The sequence below is a fragment of the Globicephala melas genome, chromosome X (assembly GCF_963455315.2).
Source record: "Globicephala melas chromosome X, mGloMel1.2, whole genome shotgun sequence".
Taxonomy (NCBI): domain Eukaryota; kingdom Metazoa; phylum Chordata; class Mammalia; order Artiodactyla; family Delphinidae; genus Globicephala; species Globicephala melas.
The window spans coordinates 90,637,402-90,646,635 of record NC_083335.1 but is presented as its reverse complement, the minus strand read 5'-3'; the positions used below and the strand labels follow the sequence as shown (position 1 = coordinate 90,646,635).

The 9,234-nt window shown below is 38.1% G+C and overlaps 1 protein-coding gene across 13 annotated transcripts in view; it reads right to left on the bottom strand.

Moving 5' to 3' along the window:
* Positions 1–9,234, bottom strand: part of CASK (calcium/calmodulin dependent serine protein kinase) — a 391,035-nt gene that overhangs the window by 156,771 nt on the left and 225,030 nt on the right. The gene's annotated exons all lie outside the window — the stretch shown is intronic.

The following is a 9,234-nucleotide window of genomic DNA, read 5'->3' as shown; positions in this document are numbered from 1 at the left end:
GTTAGTTTTTGCTTTATAACAGTTTTTTGATTACACACAGAATCAGAATGCTGTTGACTTAATATGTAAAAGCCTGTTATGACAAACTGCAAGGATCCATTCATAAGTTTCTGTCACAGAGTATGAGAATTTTTTTTTTTATACTCAGAATACTTCTTCAAACTTCAGGTAGGCCACTGACTGGGAAATCAGTATTAAAGAGTATGAAGAATTTCGTTAGGGCTGAATTTATTTTAATGAGATTTGGATTGTATACAGTTAGTGTTCAGTTAGTTGTATTTCAGTAAGTGTACACAAATGGTTGAACAAACAATAGGTCAAAGCAGAATTATATTTAAAAAACAAGAAACATTTGAGAATAAAAATAGAAATTTGGGGCTTCACTGGTGGCGCAGTGGTTGAGAGTCTGCCTGCTGATGCAGGGGACACGGGTTCGTGCCCCGGTCCGGGAAGATCCCACATGCCGCGGAGCGGCTGGGCCCGTGAGCCATGGCTGCCGAGCCTGTGCGTCCGGAGCCTGTGCTCCGCAATGGGAGAGGCCACAACAGTGAGAAGCCCACATACCGCAAAAAAAAAAAAAAAAAAAAAAAATTTGCAGAAAAATCAGAGGCTCAGAAAAAAGTAATAAATTTTATATTAATTACTGTGCTCTGACAATCGTTAACAAATGCCAAACTGAAATTCAGTATTTCTGTTTGTATAATTTAAAAATATGACAATACTGATTTTCTCTCATGTTTTCAAAATTAAAATCTTTTTTACATTATTGGTAAACATTTTATATCCCTACATGTGTCTATTGTAAACATACAGTTTGAATGGTTAAATTACATTATCTATTATTATTACTAGTAGTAGTTTTATGGAACATTAAAAGAAACACATATACACTCATAATTCTAGAAGCTTTCTCATTATTTATATTAAATGAGATGATCCCTATAAAGCCCTGCACAATGGCATTCTTAAAAAAGTACACTGAGTCAATTCTTGCTATAATATTTGTGATAAAATAAATTTTATTGAAAGTCAACCTATCTATAAGCTCCTAACAGATTTTCTTTACCGACAGAAGTTTCACTAATAACATACCTTAGAGTAACCTGACTCCTGAGAATGTTACTAAATTTTTAGAAAAATTTGCTAAACTAAACAAATTTAAGGCTATTTATTACATATAATCTTTTATTTCTTATTAAGCATTGGTGTACACAAGTAGGAAACACTGTCCCTACCTCCCCCAAGCCAAGATTTAGTTCTAGAAGCATACAGAAAAGGGAAATTCAGAAGTATATACATATTCTCACCTTGCAAAAGATCTTGAGAACAAGTTTCTAAATAACATCTCACATATGCAAAACCAAACAAGGGCATAATTAACTGCCTGGTTGCGAGAGTAAGACCTAAATGCTGAGTTTTGCTGTTAGTTTTGGAAAAGTATTCTGTGCAGAGCTGGGTTTGATAGCAGTTGAATTTCTAAGATCAGGTCAATAGAAAAAGAAAATTCTGTTCTAGTACAGAAGGTTTTGTTTTCAACTTCTTTTTAAAATGGATTCTTCAGTCCTGCTGATATGAAAGTAGAACTAATATAATTACAGCTCTGTGAAGCAAAGCCTTACTGAAAAGTTATCCATAAGAGAAAAACAGCATGAAATAGAGTTCTCTCAACAGGCAGCCTGGATTGTGCAGAAACATGTTAACAGGCTAATTATTTTTTAGCCTTTTGAAGTATGAATGGAAACTTATTTTTACCAGATATTAAAATATATTCTTATCCTTCATTAAGGATAACACCGTGGAGCACATGCAAGGATAAACTTATCAATGGAACAGAATGCACAGCTCTACGCAGACCCTCAGTGATACATGAGAAAATTATATGACAAATTAATCACTCTCAACAGGGTAGGAGCAGGAACAAATCAGAGGGCAACCTAGGAATCTGTTAGTCAAGATGTGCTAGAAGCTTGCAAAGTGGGGTTCAGTGAATTTTTTTTAACATCTTTATTGGAGTATAATTGCTTTACAATGGTGTGTTAGTTTCTGCTGTTAAATGAATTTTTAAAAAGTTTGAGTGACTCTGATACACTTTCCTCCTTCAAAGAGAATTACTGCAAATAAAGGAGACATCACAAAGAGCATAGGGGAAGAAAGAAATGAATTAATAAATAGTGCTGTGCTTATTTAAAATAAAAGCCAATTTATAGCCTTGCCTCATATCACACCAAAAAAATTATAACTGGATCAAAGAGTTAAATGTAAATAATGAATGCATTAAAAGACTTAAAAATATGTGACTAACTCATCTGTGGAAGGGAAAAGACTTCCTATTAATAAAATAGAAATAACCACAGGAAAAGATGCATAGATTTGACTTTTAAAAGTAGACTATTTTTTTGTCAAAAACCATAAACAAAAATAAAAGCAAAAGCATAAAGTGAGAAAAATATTCACAACAGATATGACATTTACTGGAGAGTTTTTAATGTCAGGCACCAACGGACACCATAAACTTCCAAAGAAACTTGTATTTTTGATCAGAAGAAAGCATTTGAATCTCAGAATATAATCTGAACTATGACAACTCGAATGAGATAGAAACTCTCAAAATGGACGATGCAGTGTCCTTTTTCGTAGCTACATGGCCCAGTTGAGAACACATTCCTATAAGTGGCTGCTATAGTGCCTCAGTTCAGTCTGGTTTTCAAATTAAGGCGTGGAGGACTGCTTGCGTGGTGGTAACAATAGACTCAGAGCTAAAATGGAAGTGCTAGGTTTGTCGTAAACTTCTATTTTGCCTCTTATTTCCCCCCTTCAAGTTTACATGCAACGGAACGGGAAGCAAAGTAAATATATATTTATGTACCTTTTACTGTGCTGGGTGCTCGCAATGCATTATTATCATTTACTCCTCATTGCATCGTGATTGAAGTATTTTCTGTATTTTACATATGAGGGGATGCAAGTTGGTAGACTTTTATTCCACAGGCATTGTCTCTGCTAAGACACTGCTTTTCGTTTTCATTTCATTCTGCCCAAGCACAATGGTAATTACTGAGATGTCTTTTGTTTTTTTAAAAAAACATAAATGGGTATTAATATGTATTTAGGGCAAAAAATTCTGCTTATTACTCATCAAAACTGTGTGATGTCAAAAGACCAAAATCTTAAAGAACTAGTTTTCTAGCTATCACACATTTGTACACTCTGTGAAAGCTCTGCCTGAAACATGGACAATAAAGCAGTACAAAAGCATACAGGTTGAATAGACAGAGAAAAAAAAGAAATCAAATTAGAGCATCTCACCCTTATTAATTTTGCTTCTAGCCCAGGAAATGCATAAAGAACCATCATAAGATGAGCTTTGGAAACGGTTTCTAATTGTGGTTTGGATACAGGTATTGATGATGCATAGAATCTCTTTTTGTGTTAGTAAGCCATGCAAGTTATTCCAGGAGCAACAGTTAACTGTTACAGTTATACTCTGGTTTGGTAATTCCACATATAATAATTTTTTAGGTATAAAATATTTCAAACATACAAAAAAGTAAAAATACAACATAACAGGTAGCTAAGCACCCATCACCCAAATTGTGCAGATGTTAATGTTTTGGCCCTATTTGCTTAACTGTTCTCTTGTACCTATACATAATCCAAGAAGATATACTAAAGCTCATCCGGAGGTAGCCTCTTGCCTAAAGTTAGTGTATATCATTTTGATGTACATGTTTATACTATTATAACATTCGTAAGTGGCATGAATAACAATGTGCATTAGTTTTTGTTTTTAAAATTTAACAAATAGTATCTCACCAATACATCCTTTTGTAACTTTTTTCACTCAAATTATGTTTGTGTTGATAGATTCATTCGTTTTAACAGATGCATAGTGTTTTACTGTGAGAATAAACAACAGTTCAATTCTCCATTTCTCCTAACAATGGGCCTTTAGGTGGTTTCCACTTTTTCACTATTAGAAACCACGCTCAAGCGAAGTCTTCTGTGTGCATGTGTGGAATTTTTCTATGGCTGACACCTAGAAGTAGAAATGCTTGGTTGTAAAGGGTATAAACATCTTCAGTTTATTTCAGTTGTGACCAATTGCTCTCCAAAGTGATTTTACCAATTTATACACCTATCCCACCACTAGTAAGATAAGAGTTTCTCTACCCACATCCTCACCAATACTTGGTTTTATCAGATTTACTAACTTTTGCCAATCTGGGAGGTGTGAAATGGCATCTCCCTGTGGTTTTAATTTGTGCCTCCCTGACTGCCGGTGAAGTGGAGCAGCATCACCTCATGTTTCTTTTTTGCCCATTCATGTTTCTTCTTGGGTGAATCATCTATTCATATCTACACCATTTCCCCTTTTCCCTTTAATGAGTTGCTTTTATTCCTTTTTTTCTTTCAAATTGTTGAAATAATTCTTTATATATTATGTATACTAATCTTTTGTTCTTTATATGGGTTGCAAATAACTTCTACCAGTGTGGACTTGTCTTTTACTTTGCTTATGGTTTCTTTTGCCAGACACCATAAGGAAAGGAAGACGTTTTCTAATCAATGAATCTAGATGAACCCTGGCCTTCTGAAATATATACACCCCTCAAGGACCAAGCTAAAGAATTTGCAGATGAAATTATCTTACAATTAGACAGCTTGGCATTTCAGTCAGAAATAGTATAGTACATAGGAGTGCAAACGAGGTGCCCCCTGAAAACAAAAATGTTTTGAGACTTAATCTACAAAATTCAAACATCTCAGTATTACAGATATGCAAATGATTTTAAAGGGATAGAAAGTCTCCTAGACCAGGAGCTGGCCTGTTAAGTGTATCAATATATTTAAAGAAAGAATTGGCCATTCACCAGCAGGTAAGTGAGGGAAACTTGGAAGAAAAAGGGGGGTGGAGACTAGGAAGATGTTGGTATTGCCCACCCAGACAGAGTCCAGGGGAATAGTCTTAACCAGTGGACCAAGAGTATTACCATCCCACTGGTAAAGCCATGGGGAGGATTATGGTGGCGCTGCATCCAATAGGTCTTCTTAGCCTACTGACATTAAACATTAAATAATGAACTGAGAGGCAGCATAATGGACAGGTTAATAGGGCAGCTGCTGCAACGACTGCCTGAGTTCAATTTCTGGCTCCACCACTTACTGTGTAACCTTGTACAAGCTCTCTTTCCTCTACTGAGAAAACAAAAATAACAGGAACACCTAACTTCTAGTGTTATGGAGACTAAACGAGTGAATAAATGTTCTTGGCCATTAGGAAATATTCAATATATGTTACTTACTGAAATACTCAAATGCCAAAGGAAAGACAGGGGAAATATATAAAATGGAATGGTCAGAAGCTGAAGATACACATCAGAACTAGGAAGATACACAGGGGAAGCTGACCTGGACCAAATGAGGTGGGGAAAGCACTCATAAAGGGTAATTTAACTTTAGCTTTCACTAATAACAGCAACGTCCAGGACAGGAGCTGCAGCAGACCCATGCTGTCAGAACCACACTCTGAAACTCGAGCAAGTAGAAGAGGAGAGGATGCCAGGAGAGGGACAGTTTCAAAGAATGGGATTACTTAGCCTTAAAGCAGAAGACTAAAAGAAAGGCATTAGAGCAAAAATATGCGTGTGTGTGTGTGTGTGTGTGTGTGTGTGTAGCCTCAGAGAGCAAGCAGAAAGAAGACCAGTGAAGGATGGGAGTTGCAAGCAGCATGTTTCACCAGACTGTAGAAGAGGCTTTTCTAACAATTGTAGATCTCAAATGCAATAGAAAGCCAGTGAGTTATTTGCTAGTAGAACTATTTCAATATAGTATGGATCCTCAGCAAGCTGGGAAGGCAGCAAAGCATTTCAAGCATTTAATAAAGTTTGGATTAGATGTTCCTTAGATCCCTTTAACAGAAGTTTTGGGTTTTACAGAACATTCAATACCTTAATAATGAGTGGCAACCAGGGGCCACCTGTGATCTTGTTGCTCCATCATGTTGTGCCCATACAGTCATGCCCTCAGGGCTATTCAGATGTGTGTGGCTGGGGGGCAGAGGAAGGAGGCTGCTTGCTGTATGGTCAATGGTCCCCAAGCAGTTCCCCAGAATCTTCTTTTGTAGCAGATTTGTCCCATGTCCCTTGCTCAGCACATCACAGGCGTTCATTAATATTTACTGCTAGAGGGCTTCCCTGGTGGCGCAGTGGTTAAGAGTCTGCCTGCCGATGAAGGGGACGTGGGTTTGTGGCCCGGTCCAGGAAGATCCCACGTGCCGCGGGGCGGCTGGGCCCGTAAGCCATGGCCGCTGAGCCTGCACGTCCGGAGCCTATGCTCCGCAACGGGAGAGGCCACAACGGTGAGAGGCCCGCGTACCGCAAAAAAAAAAAAAAAAAAATATATATATATATATATATATTTACTGCTAGAGAGACTGTTTAAACTCTATCTAAAATAAGTTGATGGATTCTGGGAGTTTTGTGACATTTGTTATGTTAGGTGCTCATTTCTTTGCTTTCTTACTGATACTTCGCTTTGTTATGCATAATCAGAGTGGTCAAACAGGTTATTGCACTGCATCCTGAAGCGGGGTCAAGGTACCTTCACTGTAAAACTGGCTCAATAGTATAAACTCAGGTGGGAATGGTAATCCCTCTGATGTGTGATATTTTTAAATTTTATCCAATGGCAAACCTCTAGACTAAAAAATATTAATGCCTTCCTTTAACACTGCTGGCAATACTGTTACAGGCCCTTTCCTGTTATACACATTTCCTTTCTATGTTTCCTGCCTCTTCTCATGTTCTATCACCTACCAAGATCTTCTAGTACCCCCAATACTTCCCCCTCTATTTTTTTTCCTTTCCTGTACTCAGCAGCACCTCTATCTCTTCCCCAGTTCAGTTTTATTTTCTGACTTTCTCTTTTAATTGCCTTTCTCGCAATTTAGTGTCCTCTTATGTGTTCCCTGATTTGTCAGAAGCAGAAATGCTTCATTATTTGGGTGGAAATTTCGTTTGTACTCAAAAGAAAAAGAGTTTCCGCTATATTAAAAACAACTTTCAGCTGGTTGCAAAGGGAACTGATGAGGTTTGCATGCATGTTCATATTCAGTTCCCCTTTGTGGCCAGTGAGACTTGAAAAACACTGGAACACACAGGGTCAGCTCTTGTGCGGACTGATTATAGAGTTCCAAATATATGTGGCAAGTAGTGAGAGGTGTCAGCTAAATAAGTAACTGAGGGTCTCATGCTCTGATAGCTGGCATTTGTGATCCTGCAAATAACTAAACCTCCAGTAATAAGTACAACCTAGCATGGTGGGAGAAAAAACTACTAAAGGGGCAAGCTAGACTAAGCATCCCTCTGTATCCTTTTAGGCTCTAGTATTGGAGATCTCAATTAATTATCCCGTTCTTAGGATCAGATAAGCAGAAACAGACTTTTCTTCTAGTTTTACTGAAAAGCTAGATTAGTTCTGAAAATAGAAAAGGGCTATTAACAGAGGATAGAAAGTACAAAGGAAACAGCATGGATTCCTGATACTTTCAGTACATCTTTTAATACAAGAAATAATCAAAAGAAAATACAGCTCCAAGACTGAACTGAGGCACAGTGGGTATCCCTTTGCAAAGTTAACTTTTCTTTTTGGATGTTGTCCAAGAAGCAATGGACTCTGAGGTACACATACTATATTAATCCCAAAGGAAGAGCCAATGTACTGTACTTTGAGGAAAAAAATATAAAAATCTAGTTAGAACACTGCTATTGCAAGCACAGTAAAGAAAATGTGGTAGATTAAAATTCTCTGCAGCGGGACTTCCCTGATGGTGCAGTGGTTAAGAATCCGCCTGCCAATGCAGGGGACACGGGTTCGAGCCCTGATCCAGGAAGATACCACATGCTGCAGAGCAACTAAGCCCCTGCGCCACAACTACTGAGCCTGCGCTCTAGAGCCCGTGCACCTAAAGACCGTGCTCCGCAACAAGAGAGCAATGAGACGCCACCGCGACGGGAAGCCTGCGCACCACAACGAAGAGTAGCCCCCGCTCGCTGCAACTAGAGAAAGCCCATGCACAGCAAAGAAGACCCAACTCAGCCAAAAATAAATAAATAAAATAAATAAATTAATTAAAAAAAAAAATTCTCTGCAGCTCTTCCCATCCAGAAGTGGAGTCTTTGCCCACCTCTTGAATCTGAGTAGGTATTGTGACTTGCTTTGACCAATAAATCGTGGTGAACACTATATGGCATCTAAGCAAGGCCTTAAGAGGCCTTGCAGCTTCCAGTTTTGTGCTCCTGGCACCCCAAGACCATCACGGTGTAAATAAACCCAGGATGAAAAATCACATGGAGATAGTCAGCCCGCACAACCATCTCAGCTGAGGCTCCAGACATGAGAGAGACCATCATGGACCATCCAGCCTCAGCTGAGCTGCCAGATAACTAAGAAGCTGCATGAATGAATGACCCCAGGAGAGACTGACAGTAGAACTGCCTGGCTGAGCCCAGAACAAACTGCAGGATTGAGAACGAACAAACAGTTGTCATAAGCCACCAAGTCTGGCGGTGGTTTGGCATACAGCAATAGATAAATGATGCATATAAGATTGAATTAAAAATATGCATACCATTCATTTCTAAAAAGGTGACAACAAATATAGTAAGTAATTTCATTAACAAAAAAGACAATGCCTATGTTTTGCTTAAAGCTCTGTGTGTGTGTGTGTGTGTGTGTGTGTGTGTATGTGTGTATCTGGGTGTGAAAGAGAGAGGGAGAGAGATTTATTTTCCAAACCACTGCAGAGTGGAGAGTGGCAGGGTTATTGAAGATTTAGTAACGAACCATGAGTTGTCAGAGATAACAAGCATATGCTGCATGATGAGGCAACTGGTTAGGTGGTATCTTAACAGGAGGGGATCTGTGTAGTTTAAGTTGACAGAAAGAAGTTACTACAGTGGAGGATAAAGGTGACTTCTCCTATGCTTTCTTCATTAGGTAAAATACACTTTAAATTACACTTGTTGATAGACATGACATGTCGTTTTCATTACAAGCCTTTTAGTATTATTTGACTATTAAAAACTACGTCCATGAATTGCTATGATTAAAAAAAAAGTTAAGAAAAACTAAAGATATGAGAAAAACTTTCGCATACTAAAATGTCAGACTTTCTTTTTACCACTAGGATAATTGTAATTGTGAATGATTTTACAAAGGTGACTCTTGTGATAA